Raw genomic sequence first — 24,609 nt, 5'->3', positions numbered from 1 at the left:
GGCATCCGGAGGGCCCGAGCAAGAAAGGAGATTAGAGTTTCACTGGCTGAGCTAGCAATGCACAGAGCTGGCCATCCTGGCATCAGCAGGCACCATCCAAGGACCAGGATGTGCTTCGTGCTGCTACCACATCGTAGCATGATGTTTAACATCACCTGGGTGCAGAATCCATCTTATCCCCTGACACCATCTGCTCCCATGCAGTCACGAGGCCCCATCTGTGATGCACACCTGATGGAGCATCAGCAAGACAGGAGAAGCTGCACTGGTGCCAACTTCTAGGGCTCTGCATTCAAAAGAGCTGCTCCAGGACAGTGTCCCCTTCCAACCTCTTTCCCTAATGGACCACAAGCATGGGGAAATGTGGAGATATCTGAGGAGAGAAGATACTTAGAAGTCTGGTGCCATTGCTTGTTCCGGTGCGGAGCACTGGATTTTGAGGTTGTTTTTCAGCTCAAAGTCGCTGGTTATCTCCTGAATACCCTGCCTGAGTGTGAAGGAAAGAGGAGCTTCATCTCCACCAGAAGGACCTCTGGCTTGCAGAAGTCCCCCACAGCCTCACCATCCTCATCCATGGTAGGAACAAGAAACAAATACACTGCTCCTCACTGAATCTGGGCTGGAGCAGAGTAAAGCTGAGCTCCATGGGACTGCAGAAAGGTCCTGGACACCAGTACTGCTGTCACTGTGGTGCTACAGGACTTCCAGGTGAATGGAAATGTGGTGAAAGCCCCAAACCCCGAGGCTCAGATGAAACACCAGAAGCTCCATGGCCCTGAGTGGGACTGGACTGGAAATCTGTAAAGCTTTCTCATGAGATTTCCTCTCTCCCTCCTGGTTCTGTTTGGGCTGGAAACACCATGAGAATAACTTTCCTCCTTGCATTTCAGCAGTTTTGCTTCCGGGCCTGGGCTAAACAAGGAAGTGCAGAGGCGTGGGAACTGAGGGGAGACACAAACACACGAGAGCACGGCCTGAACTGCTCCAAATTTCTACGTGCGATTCACTGCCTCTATCAAGGCGATTCTTCTGCCAGCTTCACTCCTCTGCCTGGGCTGGCACCTTCAGGTGGAGCTGGTTATCTCAGCCTTCCCTGTGGGCCAGATCCTGTTCTTCCTTAGGCAGCAAAGCAATCCCAGCAATAGCCACTCAAATTTTACCAATGTGAGAAACGAATATTTGGACCATGATCTTGATGCCTTTTAAAGACACATCACCTAGCCCACAGTAGAGCACTCGGACACAGAGCCCAGACCACCAAATTGTGGTGCTGCTGTCTGGGACTTTCTCTGTCTAAAGAAAATGAAAGGACTCTGGCAACATATGGGAAAAGACCTGATGCAAAAACAGGAATGGAGCCGCCCCCAACACACAATGCTTTTTAGGTAGCTAACTTAGAAGATTCTGGGGCTGCTGCCCTGGAATTCATGTGCCTCCAGAGGAAACTAAAAGGTTCTGGGAAATTTCTGGGAGGAGTTCCAGAGAGCTATTGGGCATCGACCTGTGTCCAACATACACCAAACTCTTCAGGTGTCTACCCTGATGGAGTCTGGGGCCACTGCCCAGGACTTCAGATCCCTCCACAGCAGAACAAAGCACTTTGGCAGATGCCTGTGAGGAGTCCTGGCGAGCTACAGGGCATGGATCTGCTTCCCATTTCTATCAGCAATCAGTGAGAGAGTATCAATCAGTAGTATGGCAGCAGTCAATAAGAGCATCCATCGATCGTATAGCAACAACCAATCTTTTAGCAATAATCAGTAGAACAGCAACAACCAAGTAGGTGTATATTATTGCAGGTTACTACAAACCTAGCATTAGGGAGGGAACTTTCCCTCAAAACAGCAGCAGATATACTGATGATAAACTACTTTATATAGAGATATAATACAGTATAAAGTGAATTAGACAGATTTCAGAAAGGGCCAAAGCATGCCAGAGGGGAGGACAAACCAATGCCAGAGGGGACCCAGCCATCCCAGAGATGGGTGGATAAACCTAACCAACTCCAAAAGTGAGCCCAAAGCGGGAACAATAATGAAACAGCCAGAGTCTCACTTCAGAGATGATCTGGAGGTATCTGGATTCTCAGTACCTGGTTGTGCTTCAAAGTGGCCAGCTGCACGTTTCATGGATGCTTCTGGCCACCAGGCTCACAGCTCCTGGGCTTGCAGGAACATTCTTCTGCTCTGTCAATTCCCCTTCTAGCCAGTCCCCTTTATGGCTGCTCACACCTGTCTGCTCCTGCCCTAGCAGCTCCTCAGACACCAGCGAACTCACAAGCACCTGCACAGCAGAAGCTTCCTCACTTCCAACACCAGAGCCTGGCAGGAGTCCCAGCAAGGTGCAGAGCATGGACATGCCTCCAGCACTGACAAGCTAGCAACCTCTAAGCTATCAAACTTAGAGGAGTCTGAGGCTGTTAAACTCAGAATTCATCTATCTGCTGAAAAGGCCAAAATACTCCTGGAGATGCCTGGCAGGAGTCCCCTGGAGCTACCAGGCATGCACCCAAGACAAAAACCTTGGTCCTTTTGCTGCCTACCATGAGATGTGGTAAAAGGCCTTGACTTCTCGATGCACTCAGCATCTCAGCACCCTGAGAACAGAGTGCATTTCAGATGACTGAAGTTAAACTGATAGCGTGGAGTACCGCAAACCATCAGCACTTCAGGCAAGGTTGACCCTTTCCTCCAGGATCCACATTTCATGACTGCTACGTGCCTTCAGCACCCACTGACAAAACAAGGTGTGCCCACATGAGCAGGTATGGCACAGAGGGATGAATAATGCTCCTCTCACCCCATATGTATTTCAGGATAAAGTTCAGGCATCACCACAGGCTACCGCACCACCTAATATATGTTTAGACCAAGCATTTGGTGTCTCAAAGCTACAAAGAATGCAGAAATGGAAAGGAGTTTTTCCTGTCCCAACCAGCTTGCAATTTAAGGCACTGATCTTTCCCATAAGTCTCCAACAGATTGGCATGGAAATCTCTTTGGGATTATGAGGATCTATTCAGTAGTTCAAAGGTTAATTGCAGCAACACCAGGGTTATGAGCAGAAAGGAGGGGACAATTTCTAGCAGCAATGTCGTGGAGCTACTGAGCACATCCCTCTGGAGCATTCATCATTATTTAATTGCTGCTGTATTAATAGCTAGTATGATTTAAAGTATTCAGGGTCTCTTAGGCTTTGTGAAAGAGGCAAGCCTTTTGTGTTTTTTAAGGACCTCAAAATAGGAGATGGGTGTAGCAGCAAGGAGCCCAGCAGGCACTGTCTCTCATCGCTGACCACTTAAGGCAATCGACTGCACTCACTTGGCAGTCACTTCTAGGCAGGAGCTGGCCCAGACCAAGAGAGTTAAGGAGTTCAGGTGCACCTTAAGGACCTGCAGACAGTGCTGGCACTAGCTAGGACAGGACTCAGTGACTTGAGAGGCCACTTCCAATCCCATCTGAAAACCTGGCTGCATCTGCATACTGCTTAGCACTGAAGGATCTCCACCCTACCAGAGCAGGTTACATCTGAATTTGGGCCCATCAGTCAGGGTCAGTACCAGTTATAAAGCCATCTTTCCTTCCTGGACAGTGCTACATACCACTACCATTACCTAGCCAGGTTCTGATGTTGCCTCCTCTGCAGCAAGCACCATCGTGTGCCTGTTCTGTACATTGATGTTAACTTCACAGCTGGAACTGCATCCTCAGGGGCATGTGCACAGATTCTCCATGCCCTTAGCTCAGAGAGAGAAGCACAGCCCTGAGCCATTGCCTCCTCTCCCTGTCAGAAGAAGAGAGGTAGAGATGCACCCATGAGCCATCCAGTGACTCCGGTCCCTGCCAGATCTCTCCAGTCTGCCCTGCCCAGGGCACTTTCGCCTGTCATAATCTGGCACGTCTATTTCAGACCTCAAATGCAGAGGATTGCCACATATCACAGGGAATGAGAAACAGATTCCCACTGGAGAAGCAGGGTCCTAGAGCAGTGTGGAGTCAATGACATGCCCTTAAAGTTCAGAGGAGGAGGACCTGACTGCTTGTTAATCTTGTTTCCCAGCCGGTGACTTCTAGGGATAACCTAGCCAGGGAATTCTAGGGAAAACTTTAAAAGAACTTCTAGTAATGCACTGTGAGAATAAAATCCCCAGCACTGCAGCTCACAGGGAGGCAGCACTGCTCACTGCACAATAAACCATGTGAACCACTGGACACAGATCCAAGGCATCAGGAAACAAGCAGGAGCATCTCTATGCCCTTCTAGCAGAATCACCTCTCTCTCATTGATTGGCATTAGAAGCCTGGGCGTGACCTCCTGTTCTGGGGTAGATTACATGATGCCTCCAAGTCCACCTTTCAGCCCCATTTTCCATGATTCTAGGGTTTTCTCATGCTGCCTTGTGTTAGGTGCTTTCCATCTTTGAAGTGACTCATGTTCACAGGCTCGTCACCATCACATTCCTCTCCTTGCCCTTCTCCCAGGCCCTCCTCCCCAGCTTCCCCAGCCAGCGTGAGCCCTCAGCCTCTTCTTGACCTCTCACCATCACAGTCTTGAACTCTTCAGACTTTTCCTGCTACTTTACCCATTAGCACTTTTATTAATTCAAAGATGCCTTATCTTGGAGGAGAGGAAATACAGCAACCTGGAAGCACAAAGTAAGACCACATGATTGCTCCCCCAGAAGACAAGCACGTGCTCAGTGGCCAGCTAGATGCTACCTGCGTAGTCCTGCCACTGAGGGCTAAGAAATGAATTAACAGGACAGTGCTGCACCTTTACGCAGGCAGGACAAAGGGGCAGGGTGAAGGTGGGTCATGAAATCAAAGCTGCATTACTCAGCGTGGTCAGTTTGTCACTGCATTTTGCGATCGACCACCTGAGTCACAGGAGTGGAATTAATCTCACTTAAATCTAGAGTTCTAAAACACAGAATCTTATGTCTGGACACGTATCTTCAGCTTCTTGTACTGTCTGTGATTCATTTGACCTCTCTCAGATACTACTGTAGACTGAATCACACTCTGGTTCTTCATATTTCTCTCCATCATCAATAAAAGGAGCCGACGGTGACTAGTTCATCTGAAGTCAGACATCTCAGTTTTACATGCCAAAGTAAGAGCAAAGGAATCCCACTCTGGGTATTGTCATTTCTCCCTAATTGAAGGGCTTAAAACTTTCAAAGCAAGAGGACAATGACAGCTGAATTTGTGGTGGGGCTTTTCATGCCAACATTCAGAGACCGTTTCTCCCCTGCCAGCTTGCTCAGCTTAGTTCATGGGAATGTCTAGAAATGAGAACCCCTGGAGCACAGCAAAAATGAGCCGGGCTCTGGCATTTCTGAGAGCAACCAGTTCTTAATTATTTGACTAATACTAGCATTGTGCAGCAGCCATACGCACCATGGGGTCTGAAGATGTTTCTTTGTCACAAAGACCCACGTACAAACCTCCACATGGAGGGTGGGTCTAATTTCTGCAGTGTTTTAGGTGCAAGAGCATGGTGCCAAACTGCAGCTGTTTTCAGGGTGTTTGAGGAGTTTATAAAGTATCATTAATTTGCCTTAAGCGTAATTTGGGTCAGGAAGGATCAGAAAGCTAGGAAAGGCAGGCCTCCTGTGCTGGTCAACTAGATGTATCACAGGCATAGTGCAAACGCTCCCACATTCTGGAAAGGGCAGGAGCATGCTGGCAGCAGGAGTGGTTGAGTCTCCATCCCTGGAGGTATTTAAAAGAAGGGTAGATGTGGTGCTTGAAGATATGGTTTAGTGGTAGACTTGGCAGTGATAGGTTAGTGGTTGGACTCGATGATCTTAAGGGTCTTTTCCAACCTAAACGATTCTATGACTCTATGATTCTATGGGGAGAACCACAGGAGTGGGGTTTTCTGCACAGAAAGGATAGAATTACCCTGGGAGGAGGCTACAGGGCCAGGCTGTAGAGAGGCTTTCTGAGCCATGAGGATGGAGGCAAAACCACTCATCAGCCCTGGAGGTTGGACACCTGGGGATACGGGCTTTCTTCCTTCATTAGTAGATGGGTCAAATAAGACTAGAAATTAGGACTTTATCATTTCAGCTCCCCACCCCCAGAAGTATCGCTAGCAGAGGGCTCTGAGGCAGAGCAGTGCCAGGAGGGAAGGAAACGTCTTGGGCAGTGCCCAAGGGATGTGCTCAGACCCCACGGGCCTACGGCAGAGCCAGGAGGAGAGCACTGGGGAAGGAAGTCTTTCGGCAAGGTCGGACAGCAGCTGTCTCCAGGAATGAATCCAGGAGCAGCGTCCTCCTGGGATGGGCCAGGAGGATCTTGTGTTGACTGACTGCCCTTCCTGAGTTCGGGAGGAAATTAATCTCCCACCGTGGGCTTCAGTTTATTTTTACATTGCAAGTTAGCCCAAAGGGAAAAAAAAATCATAAAAAATTCTATTCCCTAAAAGGAATCACAAATTTCACAGCGACCTAAGGAGATTAGTCAAATCCCTGTGACCGTCAGCAGTTTCACTTAGGTCAAAGCCTGGCATAACTCAATCTCTGTGAGAAGAGGGGAGAAGAGCAGCACGACTGCCCAGCTCTGCAGGCGGGCCAGCCTCTCAGAAAGGACCCTTCTGCAATATCTGAAGGGAAATACGCCTTTCGCAGTCCCGCAGCAAAGAGGCAGTCAGACTGGCCCGGCGCGCAGACAGCGAAAGGGAGCGTTATCTCTTGCAGATACCACAGTGAGACCTTCCAAGCTGGGAAGCAGGAGGGGGACCAATTTCCCAGGCTAGGAGACATCAAAGGCTGTGTGAAACCTTCTGAAAATGCTCACCCTGAATTCTCATGCATGGGTGGGCATATGGGATAACTCTCCAGAGGGTCAGGGAAATGTAGAAAGTGGAGAAGTCGGGTCCTGCTCTGAAGGAGAAAATGAAGAGAGGTTAGCTCATAAGCTAAAAATAAATATGCCACCCGTAGGTTTGGTTTTGCACAAAAAATTGGCCTGAGTTAGGTAACCTAGGGCCCTTTTTGGTTGAAATAATTTCCATCCCCTGGCAAACATGTCTGTTTTAATGGGCTCACAGAGGCATCAGCCTTTCAAGCTGCGCATCAAATTTCATCCAAGGGATCAGTAATGTGGAGGAGCTGTGGTACTGCTGCTGCAATGCACCCACTGGGCAGAGAGGTGTTAGAGAGGGAAATAAAGGACAATCTAAATTACTCTAAAGAGAAATAGGGCTTTCAGCTCATACTCCAGAGTTTTAAAAAGATCTGCCCCTTCTCAGTGTGAGGAAGGAGTCTCTTGATAGAAATCCAATGGAGGGTCTTCTGCCCTGCGGTGCGAATACACAGTGTTGCTTTACATCGTATCATGAAGCCACATAGGATGGGAAAATCCATGGTGTCTGCCCTCGACTGCAGAGAGGCAGGAGCTTTTACAATTGTTTCCCTTTCCCTGATAAAGTTGCTGGTGCAGTTTTTAGAAAAAACAAACAAACAAACAAAACAAAACATTTTTTGTAATTCTTAGCTCTCCTCACAGGGAAACTTGTTCTTTCTTTGTGGCTTCTCTGCTCTTTGAACTCTTCCAGTAGTACTAACCCCGAGGTTTTCAAAATTATGAGTCAGGAACTGGGAAATCCTTACACTGATTTAGAAACTAAAAGATTAAAAACAAAACAGCGAAAGACACCCCAACCGCAGGGACTTTCAAGGTGCTTCTGGTCTTTGAGTTTTTAAGGTTGAGAGTGGAACAGTCCCATTGCAACGTTTCCGGGTACCACCGCACCTGCTTCTCCATCTGCTGTTTCTTTTCTCATGTTAAGAGCTCTTTGGGGCAGAAAACATCTTTCTGTCCTGTGAACATGCAGCACTTAGTACTAGGCAGTCTTCAGGCAGGATGCAGCCTCCTGGGCACTGGGAGAAGGAATGCAAATCATTACCATCAGCTGTTTTACCTACTTAATACATAATCTGAGCAAAAGCATTTGAGGAGAAAGCCAGATAGCAGATGGAATAAGGGAATTCAGACAGCACTGTTGTCCACCACAGCTGCCAGCATTTTCAGTCTTTGGTATTTGCTTCTGACCCAGTGAGAGCTTTCCTGTGGTGGGAACAGGAACAATAAAGATGATTCCCTTGCTGCTGATGCACACAGAAAAAGGTCCAATTTTTAATACGTGACATTTTGGGAGGTCCTGAAAGCCCTCTCTTAATCTGATTCCCGCTTTGATTAGTGTTGTACCAACAAGCAGGAAGGTATTCCCACTCCCAGAGGTTTACAGACTACACACCTCCATGGTAGAGCACAAAAGGGGAAATGCAGCCCTTGCCTCTACAGGTGGGGAAAGCTGATCCAGAGGAGTGGAATGTCCCACGGTCCCACAGCATTATGCCGTGGAAAGGTCAGAAACAGAGCTAGAGCTTCCTAGCTGTGTGGCTGATTCAGACATGGGCAAGCTCTGCCCTGATCGGGAGCAGCTTTTCCTCCCAGGGGCCAGAGCAGTGCAGCCATGCTAGCGTAGCACCACGTCCAACCACTAAAGCCAGTCAGACCTGCTCTGAACAGCCCTCAGACTTCTCTGCTCTTGGCCCTCTGCAAGGTCAGGTCGCTCTGACGTGGAGTCTGCAGCCCTGCTTCTTGCCCTGCACTTATAACACACACAAAGAGGATACAAGCCCTGATCTGTTTGACCAATTGATCTCTGGTCATTTCCAGGAACCCTACAAAATTACCTTGCAAACTGCATGGCTTTGCCACTTATTTCTGCTGCAGATGATATCTTCCATCCCAAAATGTCCCTGATCCTATGCTTAAAGCTTACTTTGATTTTCCTTTCACGAGTGGGAGCTTGGAGGAACAAGTGAGGAAGCCTGAATGCTTCTGCTTGCTGTAACAACCTAACTTTCAAGACAGAAGTGCAAGAGCTACTTAGAGAAGCAAAGTCTTCAAAATCTTTGGTCCAGATGGAGGAGCGGGACCAAAATCACAATAGTGGCCACTTCTCAGATGTACCTATGTCGAAGCTGAATTTGGTTCTGGATCTACAGAAATAATAATAAAAAAATAACATTTCTCCAATGCCAACACAAGGGAATGTCCTCTACTACTCTTCTAACATCAAGACAACCAAAATCATGAGTTGGGCTTTGCACTAAGTTTGTTCAGGTTGGGCAGAGGTAATGTGGCCCTTCGCTCTTGATGATTTCACCAATCTGACATTTGTTCTCATGCATTTCCCGACCCTCCACCTGCCCTAAAAAATGGAAACACAGGTTCCCTAACTGGAAATGCACATTTCATAGTAACATTTTCTGGATCACTTTGCAAGAGGTAGAGTGGGATGAATTTTTTCAGCACAGCTTTGATAGAAGCCCTCTGCTCTTACCTGGCCCCTTGGTGTCTGTATCCCGACAGATTCCTTCAGCAATCTGCAACTCTTCTTGTCTTCGCCTTTTTGTGGTGTTTGTTTCTTTGCCCTTCTTAAATAAACCACTGGCAGTTACTATGGTAACACGCCTCATTCTTTCTCCTCCCTAAAAGTCTATTTCTATTTAACAGGCTTTTAAAAAGACTCTATTTATACTTTCCTTTGTTATCCTGCCCCTGCTCCCTTGCAGCCAGACAAGGGCAGGCACGGTGTAGTACATGCACTAGCCTGTGTTACTAATAATGGCCATTCATAAACACAAGAGCAAGCCGTGGGGATCAAAGCTGTGACCTTCGTCAGGAGATGCTCTGCTTCTTAGTCGAACAAAAAGGAAACCTGAGAGACGGCACACCGCGTGCTCTGGCGGGAAGCAGCGCTAGCAGCAGCCATCCCCACCTTCTCACTCTTCAGCAGTTAGCTGAGGGGCTGCCACCCCCCAAAAAAGCCATCATGTAAAAAACAGCCTTGCTATCACTGCCGGCAGCTTCCAAGCTTCCACCTTTCCTCTTTTCTCAGTGTCAGACATTTGTCTACATTACTGGTAATTGGATAAAGAGAAAAATATGAGCTGTAGTCCTTTTTGCTTCCTATTCTGTGGAAAGAAAAGCTCCCTTCCCCCCTGTGCTTTTTCATTTTAAATCTGAGGGCTATTCAGTTTATTTCCTTAAGGTTCATTATATCATTTAAACATGCAGATTACAATTTACATTAACCCTTCGCTGAAGCAGTAGGTATGTGAATTTTTACAATGGCAGCTTTTCTCCTATTGTTTTTCAGGCATTTCTGTTAATAAAAAACAATGAGTCTGAAACAGTCCAAGTACAATTTGGTTCCTTTCTCCATTGAGAGGTTTCACTTGCACAGTCAGGCTGGTGCCAGAAACCACACGTTTTTTGGTCATCTTTAGGGTGTTCCAGGAAACATATTGTCGACAGATCTCAATTTTTCAGTAGGAAAAGCAAGTAGAATAAAGACTCCCCAGTTCTCCCCTTCTTTCCTCCACATAAAGACAGCTTTCAGGACTTCTTAACTGACAAAGAATGATCCCACAGTTGTAAATCCATTTTCTTCTCAGTTGTGATCTCTACTGTGATGGCTAGCACAAGAAGCTGTCATGCCCTAAAAGTGACATTCCAGAAAGGGTTAAGGTATTTAAAATTACGGCCTCAATAAGCAGCTCACAAAAGTGTCCTGTCCCCAGGGTAGGATCAGTGTATGAGAATTTGCCCAGATCATGTAATGTTTGTAACTTGATTTCCTGCCGGAAAGCTTCAGTGGGCGGAGTTTCTGCTGAACCAGACAGAACTAGAACCATTTCCTTCTCCAGATTGCTTGTGCATGTCCAGTCAAGCTCAACTGAATTAATAGCAACCAGCTCGTTTCCCTCACACACCCCTTCCCATTCACCTCTTGCAGTGAAGATACGGGAAGTATGTGATAATAATTCTGCCAGGGCAAGTGCCTCAGGAGGTGGGATGATTCGGCAATCTTGGGCAAGTCCCATTCTTTCTCTGCACCTCTGGTGCATCTTTTGTTATATTCTGGAGAAAGGATGTCCTAATGACCAGCCTCCTGCCCTAGCGACTTCCTACATGACCTTGGGAAAGTCACTTAACCTTCGCTCGCCTTCACTTTCTGTAAAATGAAGAGGAAACTAGCAGAAGGCATGCTCACCCTGCTGCCACCACCAGTAGTAATCCTGGGCTCACGAGGACTGAAAGTTTAGGCTTAAAGACCAGTCACTATTGTCTCCTGGAACAGTGCAGACCTGTGGTGGATCGCCAGAAGCACTTCTGCAAGGGAAAAACAGCTCTATTACCTCCCACACTCCCAACTGGAAATGGATTCATTCATTCATCCCTTGCCTCGGCCATCCCAGGAACCATGAGTTTCCTTCACATCCAGATTCTGCTCCAGGTGCTTGGTTTTTTATCAGCATTCTAGGTTTCACTGAGGTAGTCTAACCTAAACCCCGGCAAGATGCTTTCATCTATACTAAGAGCTTCCACACAGGAATGAATGCATGCCTAGCCAAATGAGAGGCTACAGATCTCGTAGAACAGATCCGAGCTGGGGCCAGAGATCCATCCCACGTACAGCTTCAGGACTCTGCTGGCTTTAATGGTGCCAGGTCATTTATTTGACATTCAGCTGGTAATCCAGACACTTCATTAGCAAGGTTAAGATGAAGGTGGGCAAGCTCCCTTCCCTCAGTCAATTTTGAGCTGCACCTTTTAAAAATCCTTCCCAGGTTCAACAGCAAAGTTATCCTGAACAAAAGAAATTAAGTAGGTTTGTTTGTTTTTGTTTTTTCTCATGGGACCAAGGAGGAAACTCCTCTGAGGCACAGAGACATTCCTGAGTTCCGTGTTTCTCACCCTTTTCCAGTTGCTGTCTCCACACTCACCTGTCAGTCAGAGTGCTAGTCTTCGCTGGATGCCTGGGGCACACCCTCTCCCCCCCTACACCGATAGTATCGTGTCCTTAGGATATGTCTACACTCCCAGCTAGAGCTGGTTATGCAGAATAGTCCTTTCCTTAGGCCTGGCTAAGTCTGGAGGCCTGGGTGTGAGGTAGAAAGTAGGCACTACTCCTTATCATACAAGGAAGATTATGCAAGTAAGTCCTTTAATGAAGAAAACAAAGGCGATTTGAATAGGTATGTGGGGTTGGCTGCAGGTAACTACTGGCATCGAGCAGGGTTCTTGCAGCCTGTACCAGCCCAGGTTTCCAGTGCCAGATGAAGTGGGGCAACCAGTCGCCCCCCACCAACCCCTTTAAACCAAATGAACAATTCACCTTCTTTCATAAAAAAGGACAAAGCTTGAGGGCGATATCATCACTGAAAGAATTGTCACTGGGACCTAAAACTCAAAATGTTTATCTATTACTGTTACTTCATCTCCTTTCTGATCGCTGCTTGCAGGCGTGGGAATGCAATGTGTATGTTTTGGGTTCTTTTTAACTGCAATCATTTTGCAGGCCACCTTCAGGCATGCTGGGGACCACCAGTAGTGCAGGGACCGCATGTGAGGAATCCCTGCCCTAGAGACCCATCCTGCCTTCCCTGATGTGGTTAAAATGCCATTCCACGTTGCGGTGCCTGCAAGGATTTAACCACGTTCTTAACCCAGACGAAAGCCCTGCACTATGCCATGTGCCTGAGAAAGCAGGGCTGAGCTTCAGCTGGGTAGGAGGGCAGCTGCAAGAAGCCAGGCTATCTACAGCACTGGGTAGTGATTCCTTTATAGCTTCCCCCATCTCTCTTACATGCAAATGTAACTTCTTAGTTTCTGGACCCAGCTCTTTCTGCTCTGAAGTCTTTGTTGGCTATTAATACCTGGGGAATCCGTGAAGTAGGCAAACAAGGTTTTGATGAGTGTGGGAAAAAGAAAGGCGTTACCACGTATGAGTGAACTTCAGTTTCACTCGTGCTGAATTAGTCAGTGCCTTCAAGTAAATTCCAAGTGCTGGTCCAGCTATTAAATTACTCTTCTGGAAGAGGTAAGTGCTCCATTTTGAGCCTCTCTTGGAGGAAAAGCTACTTAAAAAAAAAATAAAACCTGAATGAGAACTTTTTTTTTTTTTTAATTTTCTTGTCTCTCCCAGAAAGGAAAAGTTTCCACTAATCACTGCACAGCAGCTTCTGGGACCTCTGCAAGCTGGAGAAACCCAGGTTGCCTGTAGGGCAGATGAACATGACATCTGTGTCAGCAGTGGTGACTGGAAGCCTCATCCAGATGTTGAAGTCCCAGAGAAACATGACGTGATAACTGCTTTACCAAAGGAACAGAAGTACCTGGTGTAGAGAGTTGAGACACAAGCTCCAGTGGCTGAGGAACTCGGTGGAGGACTTGTTCAGCTCAAACTGTTACCGGATGGGAAGGAGGCATCAGTGCTGGAACATTAACACCAACATACCAAGAATTCATGTTTCACTTCCTACCCTGGAGGAGTGGTTCCTCCTGCAAACTATCCAACCCAGAATTATCACTTTGCTGCTGCTTCCCCCTCTAACACCGCAGCCGTGAGAAGTGTTGCCTGCAGGTGGCAAAAAGGAGAGTAATTTTTTTTCCATCAGTTCCGTGTTAATGATTTCCTGGCTTGAAGAAAGCCGCATTTGGCTGAAATGGAAACGACAGAAAGGGTAGGGAAGGACCATGGAAAAAAAAGATTACAGAAACTCAGAGAAAGCAGGTGTATGGATTGCATTTCCATCCTTTCCGCAAACATGGAGCCTGTGTGGGCTTGATCCAGGAAAGTGTCCTAGCTGTAATGAAAGCACTTTGACGAGCACACATTAAAACATGGCCAGGCTTTCCACTAACACTAAGGCAAATACAGCCCTCTGGGATTAGTGCAGAGGTTACAATCTTTCCACATTGCTTTTCAGTGCATTGCACTGAAAAACATGCTCAAGGATGTTAACATGCACAGGAGATTGTCGATATTTGTGCTGAAAATCCATTCAAATTCAGGAAATTACAGCTAACGTGAAGCCTATTTGATCCTCTTAAGGCAGTGACCTGATTGGGGAAACATTTCTCTCTGCCTGTTTCTCTAAAATCCAGAGAAGTGAGGCAGGGTCTGACTGAAGATGGATTCAGGCTTGCCAGGAGACCTGAAGGTGTTCCTCGGTTGTGTTGCATATCAGTTTTTAATGCCTCCATTTCCCCTCCAGCTTACAATGGACAAAAGTCCCCCTACCAAAGAGCAGCATCAAAACTGGCATGAATTTATACTCTCAGCCAAGAAGCTACGCTCTCAGGCAGGGCAAGCCTTCAGCCTCACCCATGCAAGAGGGATCAAGCTGGGTTTGACAGCACTTCTGAGGCGATGTGGTGGAGGCTCACGCTGTTGCCCCTTTTTCTTTTGCCAGAGCTGTCAAGCTGAGATTGTGCTCCAGCGCTAGAATTTACCATGTGACATTTCAAATGGTAAGCAAAGAACAGCTTGCCTACCGCCACTCTCAGGTTCTCAACTAAATAAAACCAGATTACTGGCATTTGCTGCATCTGAAAGAAAGGCGGGTCTATCACATTCACAAACAGTAAAGGATTCAGGAAAACAAACGTATTCCCTCAGAGCCAAATACAGTTCCTCATCATGCCTGGGAATCCCCATGGAAGGAAAAGGGGTCATGCTGTTTTGACAAGAAAGGATTTGACCAAAAATACCCAACCAACTAGAGCAGCTGCAAAGTTGTTTTTCTTTGTGCTGGATTTTTTGTTTGTTTGTTACAGTTTTCAATTTTTTGCTTTTAAAGAAAGCATTCGCAGGAGGGTTTCTCAGTCAGTCCTACCATCACCAGCAATATCAGGAGGACTTCTGCCCTCCAGAGCTTTCACTAAGATTTGCCAGACTGATTCTAGCACCACCGAAAGTCACGCTCTGAGTATTTCATTAAAAACATTGATGTGAGCAACAGATAATTTTCTCACCTAGAAAAAGTAGCAGAGTCAAACAGCAAAATGCTAAATGTCAATAACAAGGGAAGTAACAGTTTTCTTTCTGTTTTCAGCAGACATCTATTGCAGGGTGTGAATTTACTGATGCCTAATCAAAGCTTAGTCAATCTAATCTAAGTTTATGCTATGCTCCCCCCCCCCCAAGAGAAGAACAAGGAGAACTAGGCATGCTGATGGATATCCCTTTTATCCAGCTGCCTTTTTCAAGCTTGCAGAAACTGAATGCCTCTAATATCCTTTGAAATTGGTCAATATATTCAAAAATTTTAGCAAAGGATCCATTTTATGTATTTAAAAACATACCCTTCAGTTGCATAAGATTCACTGCACTAAGAAACCTTGGTAAAACTGGCTTGTTTCCTTTACTAATTCTTTTTGTATGACGCATTAAGAAATTCTGAACTTTTTCTTTCCTTTTTTTCTATTCTTTTTTCTGTTGGAAACACTTAGTATGGCAAATCAGCCTTTCTCAAGTTCTGTTGGAGGACTTGTAGATCTTGACAGGTCAGCCCTAAACGAAAGAGGAGGCCTCCTGGCCCTTTTAACAAAGCATATTCTTAGAAACATAAAGCACTGTCAGAGGGTTCTGGTTTAGAGGTCACCATTTTAATGCCTTTCAGGGAAGAGGAAAAAACATCCTTGAAGTAAAACCATATCTGAGGATCTCCCGATTTTCATCTGCTGTCCCTTCCTCTCCATATATTTGTGTATGACTCCTGAGGAATCACCTCATCCCTCCATGCCTATTGGTCACCCAAAAAGCCTGATCCTACTATTCTTTTAATGTCTGCAAAGCCCTTGGCTGCCTCTGTGCACACTTCTGCTAAAAGAGTCCTCAGTAAATGAGAACTAAATTAAAAGAGGAAACTTGTGCTGAAGTCAGGTGCTCTGTTCCCATTCCTTTGAATTTATAGTAGTTCTTTATGCTACGCCACTGATATAGGCAGGGATTTATAGGCAAAAGGGTTGACAACCAAAGGCAAGGCCCTTGGCCGCAAAAGCTGAGCGATGGCGGCTCCTGAATCACGCCAATCCCTGGGGCAGCGACCCGCTGGGCGATGGTCCCAGCACCGCTAATGGCAAGGTGTTAAATGCATCATCCTTTATAGCGCTTCGGGAACGAGTGGTCTCCTCCGCGCACCCAGCCTGGCCGCCGGGGCCCTCACGGGCTTGTGCTGCCTGGGGGGATGGGGGGCGCCCCTGCACCAAGCCCAGGCGGGTGCTGCCTGCCCCTGCTGCCAGGCCTCCCTCCTCGCCTTCCTCTTTGTCCTCTTCATCTTCCTCCTTGTCGTCGTTGTTGGCCTTGTCATTGTCTGTCATTGTCATCGTCATCATCGTCTCCTTCTTCTGCTTCCTCTTCTTCTTCTCATCTTCTTATTCCTCCTCCTCTTCTTCATCTTCTTCTTCGTCCTCCTCTTCCTCCTCGTCTTTGTCTTCTTCTGCTTCGTCTTCTTCATCTTCTTCCTCCTCCTCCTATTCTTATTATTCCTCCTCCTCCTCTTCTTCCTCTTGTTCCTCCTATTATTATTATGTCTCCTTTTCCTCTTCTTCCTCCTCTTCTTCTTCCTTTTATTTTTCCTTCTCTTCTTTTTCCTCCTCCTCCTGCCACATTCACCCCCTGCCCACTCACCTCACGCCCCGTGCCTCACAGCGCCCCGGCCCCGCCCATTCTCCAGCCCCGCCCACTCTCCAGCCCCGCCCACAAAGCACAGCCCCTCCCCGGTATCCACGCCCCTCCTCTGGCCCCGCCCCCTCACCGACCCCGCCGGCTCCCCCTTCCCCTTCCCATTGGTTCTCCGGTGCCACGTGACGCCGCGGGCGGAGGGCGTGGGCGGGGCCCAGCGTGGGCGGGGCTGGGGCGGGTAGGGGGCGCGCGGGCGCGCGGGCTGGCGGCGGCTGCATGTGCGGGCGTGGGGCAGCGACCGGGGCTGGCGGGCGGCGCGGCGCGGCGCGGAGCGGGGCCGAGCGGCGCGGAGCGGGGCCGAGCGGGGCGGCCGGAGCCGGCGAGCAGGTCAGTGAGCGGGACGGGCACGGCGGCGTGGGGGGGCGGCGGCGGCACGTGGGGCCGCCCGCGTAACAATGCGGGCGTGGGACGGACAGGGGGGGAGAGGTCGTGTGCGGCTGTCCGCGGGGCCGGCCGGGTGTGGGGTGATTCCCCGCCACGCCACGGGGAGGCCGTGCGTGGAGCGATCGCGGCGTGCGGGGGAGGCCGCGCACGGCGCTGCACGCTGCTGGCCCGGCAGGGGTAGGCGCCGTGCGCGGCGCTGCGCCGTGCAGTGGCCCCGGAAGCGGCGGGGAAGGGGCCGTGCGTGGGGTGCACGGTGCAATAACCCCGGTAGCTGCGGGGAGGGGGCCGTGCGTGGGGTGCACGGTGCAATAACCCCGGTAGCTGCGGGGAGGGGGCCGTGCGTGGGGTGCACGGTGCAATAACCCCGGTGGCTGCGGGGAAGGGGCCGTGCGTGGGGTGCACGGTGCAATAACCCCGGTGGCTGCGGGGAAGGGGCCGTGCGTGGGGTGCACGGTGCAATAACCCCGGTAGCTGCGGGGAGGGGGCCGTGCGTGGGGTGCACGGTGCAATAACCCCGGTGGCTGCGGGGAAGGGGCCATGCGTGGGGTGCACGGTGCAGTAACCCGGGTAACTGCGGGGAAGGGGCCATGCGTGGGGTGCACGGTGCAATAACCCTGGTAGCTGCGGGGAGGGGGAGTCACGCAGAGCCTTGCACAGTGCACTTACCTTGGTAGCAGCAGTGGGACTCCAGCAAGGCGTTGCACAGCGCAGCCATCCCGGTAGCAGCAGACGTGGGTCATGCACCATGCTGCACCACGCAGTAGCCCTGCGGGGAGGCCATGTGCGATGCTGCACAGCTGCAGTCACCCACCCTGTGGGGGGCTGTACCCAGCGCTGCACCCCGCCAGGGCCGCTCCAAGCAGCAGAGCTCCCTGACGGGCACGCAGCCCACTGTGCTACGCGCTGGATGTGATGCAGAGTGTGCAAATCAGTGGGCATGAGCACTTTCAGGCTCCAAGGGGCCTCACCGCCTTCACGAGGCCGGACGCAGGACTCGGCGTTGCGAGGGGCCCAGGGGGGAAGCGCGTAACTCCGTGCTGTCCGGTCTTGCCATCCCAATGAACGTTTCCCACCTCTTTGCAAACAGCGTCAAACGTACGGACGGGGCTGTGCTCGCTGCATCAGCAGTTGCAGCAGCGATGGCCTCTCCTGGGCGATATTTGAGGATGTTTCCATTAAGCTAAAGAGCCTTTCACTGGCCTGGCCGTGGCCTGGGGGATTTGGGGGGGCTGGTGGGCGCAGTCGCACAAGCAGGTGGGTCATGTAGTAGGAGGACACCCCTTAAAACACCTTTCTCTGCCGTAGGTAAGGTGGATTTTGCATGCGACTGGAATTACTAATCCAAGCAATTAGCTGGAATCTGGCAAGTTTGCGCTGCTGCCAATTTCGAGCTAATTCAGTTACAGCTTCATCTTTCTGCTCAAAGGAGCTGAAACGTAAACGGGGCGACTGAGCGTCTGGAGCTGCCGGGTTGGTTTTACGTGCATCCTTCTTGCTGAAGGCTGATCAGCAAGAAAACAGCGTTAATGAAGTTGTGTATTTATTGATAGCAGTGGAAAAAGAGTAGAGTTGATAAATGGGGCTGGTGACTTGTTTGTATACTAAATATCATGAAAATATCATGAATCTCCCTGTTGTTAGCTGGATTTAAAATCTACTGCTAAAATTATTGCTAATTTTTTGGTCATATTGTCACTAATAGCGTATGTTGAAAATGTTGCAGGTGGATTTAAAGCTGGGGCCTTTGTACTCCTACCAATATTCTGCGCCGATATTTATATACATCCAGGAACTTAATAGTGTGTTGTCACTAGGCTTCAGAGTTAACCGTCCTGGTGCTGGCTAGCAGGGGCTGTTGCATCACAGTCCCTGACACGGATGCTTTTAGGGACATCAGATGCTAGTAGCGGCTGCCAAATTTGACACGTGGGCAAGTGGAGGAAGACACTTTTAACCTTTGGTAAATACTCCAACCTGAAATTCATTCCTCTGGGAAATCGATACTCTTAACTTTCAGGAGGCTGAAAATAGTCGCGTTACTGGAGCCCCACGAGCCTTTGCCCCGTTGGCTCCGTTTACAGAGGGCACCGCTTGCAGAAGCAAAAAGCTTTCATTACAGCTATTTTACTTTTATTTTTATGTGTGTCTTGATAGCTCAAAAAACACTCCCCGGCTTCCAGTCACGGCGGTCCCCAATGAGAAGCATCCGCTGGGATCGGCCTCTTAAGTGCATTTCTTTGATTTGACGGCAGAAGTGCCAGTAGATACGTCAAAAAAAACACAAACCCTGGCATTTAGGCATATTTCCAGCTTAATCATCCCCTGCAAGCGATGGAAATCAGTGGCTTGAAATCCAACAGCACTTGATATTAAAATAGCAAACAGTAAACATTGGCTCCTATCAATAACTTTAATTATGGTTTGGGTTTTGTCTTAAATAGGCTCATGTTGCCATAGGGAAATAAAAGTTTAGCATCCAGACGTGCTCAGCAGGGTGGTAGCGTCTTTGGATGTGGCGTAACGTGCTTTTATAGCATAAATTAAAATAAAACAGGGTTTTAGCAGCATAGCATGCTGTTGTGTAAGAAAAATTGCAAACTTTTGGGCCGAGACCGTGGGGTTTCTGGGCACCGTGTGCTGCTGCGTGTTGGTGGACGGCATTCCCGGGCGGCTTTGGATGGGGAGAGCGAGTTTTACCGCTCCGGAGCTGAACCCCGCTGGGGTTTTTCAACCATAAAACAAAGTGTGGAGGAGGCTTTGTGTGTGCCACTGATAGCCAAACCGAAAGCAAAAATAAACACCCACAATAGCTTTTTTTCTTTTTTTGGGGCATTGACAGAGAAGAAAAGTGCCGGTCCAGGGGCGGGTGTGAAGTGCCACGTTCACTATGCTCCGAATCTGGAAAATGCAGATCGCAACACGTGGCAGGGGCGTGCACGGCTCCCCTGTGCCTTTTGCATCTTTCTTTTTTCCCCTCTTATTTTATCCAAAATTAAGGGAGGGAAGCAGCACCCCTCGGTCCATTAAATGTTCGTTTTTGCCAAGTTGCACCACTCTGTGAACATGAGACGGGACCCTATTGCTGTGGCAAGGAGCCCTTAAAATTTCAACAGCTCCACCTATAAATATAGTCGCCGTGAAAGGCAATCCGGCTTTTTTTTAAAAAAAAAAAAAAAGCCATGCTCTTTTTTTAGTCCCACTGTATCTGCCTGACTTTAGTGCAATGCAATGCATCCCCGGCCGGGCAGTGAAGGCGAGGCAGTGTGGAGCATTAAGACTCTTTAAGTCCTTTTTCTAATTTAGGTGAAGAATGGGTGCAAGCAGAGAAAAAAAATTTCATTTTCGTTGTCCTGAAGATTTTAGGGGGTGGGACGGTGAGGCTGGCTCTGGGCAGCCACGTGGGTTTTGCAGAGGGACCTTTGCTGATCGCTTGGTCCCGGTGGGTCCCTGGGAGCTGCTGCATCACGGGGTGATGCGGGATGTGGGAGGAAGGCGCCTGAAGCATCCCTTGGGTGTGCAGCAATGTCCTGAGTGAAAATTAAAGCAAAGAAAGAAAGAAAGAAAAAAGCTGGCTGCCACCTTGCCCCGGAGGTGTCTGGGCTCACCCAGCTGCTCTCTGATGCAACCACGGCTCCCCGGGGAGCTTGGGGGCCGGTTTTGGGCATGCCCAGGGTTGCCCAGGGACAGGCTGGCCCTGGGAGCGGGTACAGCATGTTCTCCTGGGTGCTCCTCCGTGATGGTGGGACCCCCCACCAGCCCCACGTGATGCAGTGGGGTGATGGCCACTGTGCACATCCTGGTGGAGAAGGCGCTGGTACCTGCAAGGTTGGGATTTAGCTGGAAAGCCTAAAAGGAGGGGTGGTTTTGCACCTTAGCGATGCTTTTCTGCATGTCCTGTGTTTGCACGGCAGAAATCCGCCTTTGTGGCCGGAGCGGCTGCAGCATGAAGCCCTCAGTCACCTTGCAGTGCAAAAACCTGCTGGGGGTTTTCTGATGGGGCAGCACGGGCTGGAGAACGGGTGAGAGTGGGGCGGGAGATCTCGAGGCGGCGAATTGCTGCGTGTGCAGTTCGGCGAAGTGCTGAGCCTGGGCTGCGCGGGAGCTGCAGACAGGCTCCTCACGTGACCGTCTGAATTTCAGATGATTGCTGGACCACTTTGCCAACAGCCTCTCACGATTCATCAGCTGCAATAGCGCTTCTTTCTTTTTTTTTTTTTTCTTTTTTTTTCTTTTTTCTTTCCCCTTTTCTTCCCCACCCTGCCTGATTTCCAAGCTTGAAGCAGGAGGGACGAATACAACACGGAGGGTGGCTGCAGCTGCGCACGGTCTGTATCCAAATGGTTTCCTGGAAGGCAAGTTTTTTGGCTTTTTTTTTTTTAAATTTTATTTTAATCTTAAAAATATTTTTACTGTGAGTCTCATATCTGTGTTGTTTGGATGTCAGGTTTAGTTTCCCATGACATCGAGTGATTAGAGGAGGGGGGGAAAGGAGGGGCTGAATGCTTTTTTACATGCAGATCTCTGCGGTGGTATCGTAGCTGATCAATGGTAAATGTGCTCCTTCTCATCTTTGCAATAGTTCTCGGCGATTTCCTCTTTTACGTCACTGCAGTTAATAAGATGTTTAACTTGGGAGCTGGGGGTGATGTGGCATGTTATCATGTTGCAAGGAAGGGGGGGGATGACGAGTTCCCGCACAGACTTGTGCTGGGGAAGATCGTATCGATGCAACCTTTCAGTCTGAGGAGAACAGCTGGGTTTGGAGTCAGACCATTGCCTTTCACCCTTAATGAACCTGACCTGGCTGCATCTAATTTTTTTATTTCCTTATGACAATGATTATTTTTCCTTCTAATACTGGGAGAAGCAACTCAATCCTCTGTATCAGCTGCATTGCTGGAGCTAAGGGTGCATCCCTTAATTATTTTTTTTTCAGCCTGACTGGACTTTGATTTTTTTTTTTTTCTTCCCTTTTTTTTATCCCCTAAAGCATTGCACAAGACCACTTGATGGCTTTTTTTTTTATGGTGATGTTGGATCGGCAATGCAGGTGTGGTGCCTGCAGAGCCAGAGCCCTCTCCAGGAGGGTCATTGACTGCATGCTTTGAGTCCCGTGCATGTGGCCTGTTGATTATAGAGTTAATAAAGCATTGCCATTGTATGCGCCTTGACCAGAAATAGCGTCCCTCCCTGCTGCGGTTTGCAAGGCCAGCTTGTTGTGAGTTGGTCAATAAACACTTCGAGCGACACCCTTGGGAGTTTCGCACCAAAATGGAAATGCCTGTGTCCTTCAGCCCTTCCATCCTTGCCAAGTTGTTTTCTTCTCCCGCTCCTTCTCTGACCTGCCACTCAAACCCTCTCCCATCTGCTGTGTTTTTCCACAAGTGGCTTTTGAGCATGACAGCAGGGAGAAGAAAGCCACTGTGGGGCCGTGGGGGCCATGGTGTGGGGGGTTGATGCCTATCAGCAGAACCCTTGCCTGTGGCTTTGGGCCCTTTGCTCTGGGTGACTTGGCTGCCAGCTGGCCATGCAGCATCTGGCACCGCTTCGGCACGGGGCTGCCTCTGCCCACCACCAGACCTGTTCTACCGTCACATCTTCCAGGACTACCACCTCATCTCTAGGGTTTGAGTCAGATAGCCTGGCCAGGGTGACCAAGATGTCCCCATGTAGGTGTGGAGCGGAGAAGGGCTCCATGACCTTCTCAGGGCAACAGCGTGGGCAGGGCAGCATGGAGGTTTTGCAAGAGGAACCACCACAGCTCCGGTGGTGGCATCTTCCAATCTTCAAGCAGGACCTGTCGCTCACAGTCCTGCCAGTGCTCAGCCACAGGCTGCCACTGGTGGTTTTGCTCAATAACCCTTTTTTCTTTTTTTTCTTAAGAACAAAATGCTTCTTAAAAAGCAACGTGCCACCAGCACATTGAGACCTTGGCTTGCCTTTTTGGAGGGTCACAGTCTCCCAGCTCCGCTCTTGCTCTGGGGAAGAAGCAACACAGTCGGGTGCAATTTTCAGCCCTCATGGGAACAGGGTCTTAAATGACCCCGCCACATCCAAGCTAAGCAAGCTCGCGCCCTCGTTGCTGGATGCGGGAGTTAACTTTCCTTGCTCCTTCCACGCACGACAGCCCTCGATATGCCGCCCCTGAACCTGGGGCGAGTTCGGGTGCAACTCCAGGCGGTGCTGGCTCGGCACATGTTCCCAAGCTGAGCGGCCGCCCGGGGCCCACTTCATGCGAACAGGGTCAGCAGCTGGGAAATTGCAGAGCAAAGTGCCTCCCTGGTAATTCCCAGCTGCTGTTAAAGCGGCTTTAAAATAAATTCCCTCAAAGAGCAATTCCAAGTATTTGAGGGTTTGAACTTTTCCGGAGAAGGGTTTGGGAGCTGCCAGCTACCGCGCTGCACCCTGGCACAGCGGGGAAGGGCACCGGGGGAATTACCTTGATTATCCCAACCTCTAGAAAACACTTTTTTAATGTATATGTTATGTTTATTTACTAGCTGCGTGTGCAACAGGGTGGTGAGAGATGGAGTACTGCTGGAAGCAAAGCTTGCATTAAATGGGGAAGATGGGTTGCTGAGCAGTGTCCTGGGCTGCAGGCAATGCCCAGGCTCGGCAACCCTCACCGTGCCCTCGTACCTGGCCACCAGTGCTTACCCGAGGGTGCAGCCCGGCTGGGCGCCCCTTGCCGCGCATTCCTCGGCCAGCTCTGCTTGGTAACGTGGGCACAACAGAAAACAAACTTTGCAGTAAGCCTTGTTCTCCCAGAGCCCCTGAAGCTTGCTTAAAACAAAACAAAACAAAAAAAAACCCCAACAACTTTGGAGCAATGTAGCCTTTTTTATTTTTTTTGTCCTTTTTTTTTCTCATGCTTATGAAAATTCTCATACCAAACCAGTAACCTCTGCTGCCCCCAGTTCATTATTTTTTAAGGTGGCGTTAGGGGGCATTTAAGGGGAGGCTGGTCCAGCCTGGCTTCCCAGCCTCTGTGTCCCTTTCTCATCTGCACCCCGTCAGTGCCAGATTACAGCTTCATGCTTGTCTATGTGGTGGGCAGAAAACCAGGGATTTTGATCAACAAAACAGGAAAATTTGTCTCATCCCCTGCTTCCCTACCCCAGAAGGCTCTGCATGTCCCCGCTCTGGTGCTCCCCGGGGTGACGGGGTGATGCATCCCGTGGTGTGCAACCTGCTGGTCACGGGGATGTCCCCATGAGGCTGGGTACCCCGAGCTGGGGACAGCCATGCCTTTCCTTGCAAGGACAGTGCTGGGCTCCTGCCAAAGTCCCTCTCTGGGGCCCTGCCACCAGTGCAAGCGCAGCCAGGCTGGAGGCTGGTGATTAAACCCATGATCCAGGTCACCTCCTGCCCCTTTCAGTGCCCGGAGTGATGGGGATGATGATAGCGGGGCCGCATCCAGGCAGGGAGCTTGCACCTCTGCATGCACGTTCGAAGGCGTTGGGAATGAACTGAGCCAGTTTGGCATAAAACCACCCTAGAAGCCCCACTGCAGCTGGGGTTTCCTCTGCGTGCACCTTTCATTGCTGTGGCTCAGCCACTCCCAGCTCCAACCGATTTGGTTCCTGGGCTGTCCTTTGCTCTGGCGGCTTCTTAATTAACTTTCTATTATGTATGTAGTTTTTAAAATATTTTTTCTGCACGGACCTG

At 49.4% G+C, this 24,609-nt stretch overlaps 1 protein-coding gene across 2 annotated transcripts in view; it reads left to right on the top strand.

Annotated features, from left to right (window-relative positions):
- Positions 1-16,732: 16,732 nt before the first annotated feature.
- The window catches only part of PTP4A3 (protein tyrosine phosphatase 4A3), a 48,790-nt gene continuing 40,913 nt past the window's right edge, over positions 16,733-24,609 (top strand). Inside the window, exon 1 of one of the 2 annotated variants that reach the window (XM_075085922.1) lies at positions 16,733-16,884. The gene's annotated coding sequence lies outside the window, so the exon portion shown is untranslated. Of the gene's footprint in view, positions 16,885-21,275; positions 21,294-24,609 lie in introns of those variants that run through there. The other variant, XM_075085925.1, reaches the window with a different exon arrangement.

This window comes from Phalacrocorax aristotelis, chromosome 2, assembly GCF_949628215.1.
Source record: "Phalacrocorax aristotelis chromosome 2, bGulAri2.1, whole genome shotgun sequence".
NCBI classification, from domain to species: domain Eukaryota; kingdom Metazoa; phylum Chordata; class Aves; order Suliformes; family Phalacrocoracidae; genus Phalacrocorax; species Phalacrocorax aristotelis.
Note: the sequence above shows the minus strand (reverse complement) of the source record. Positions and strands in the feature narration are given on the sequence as shown.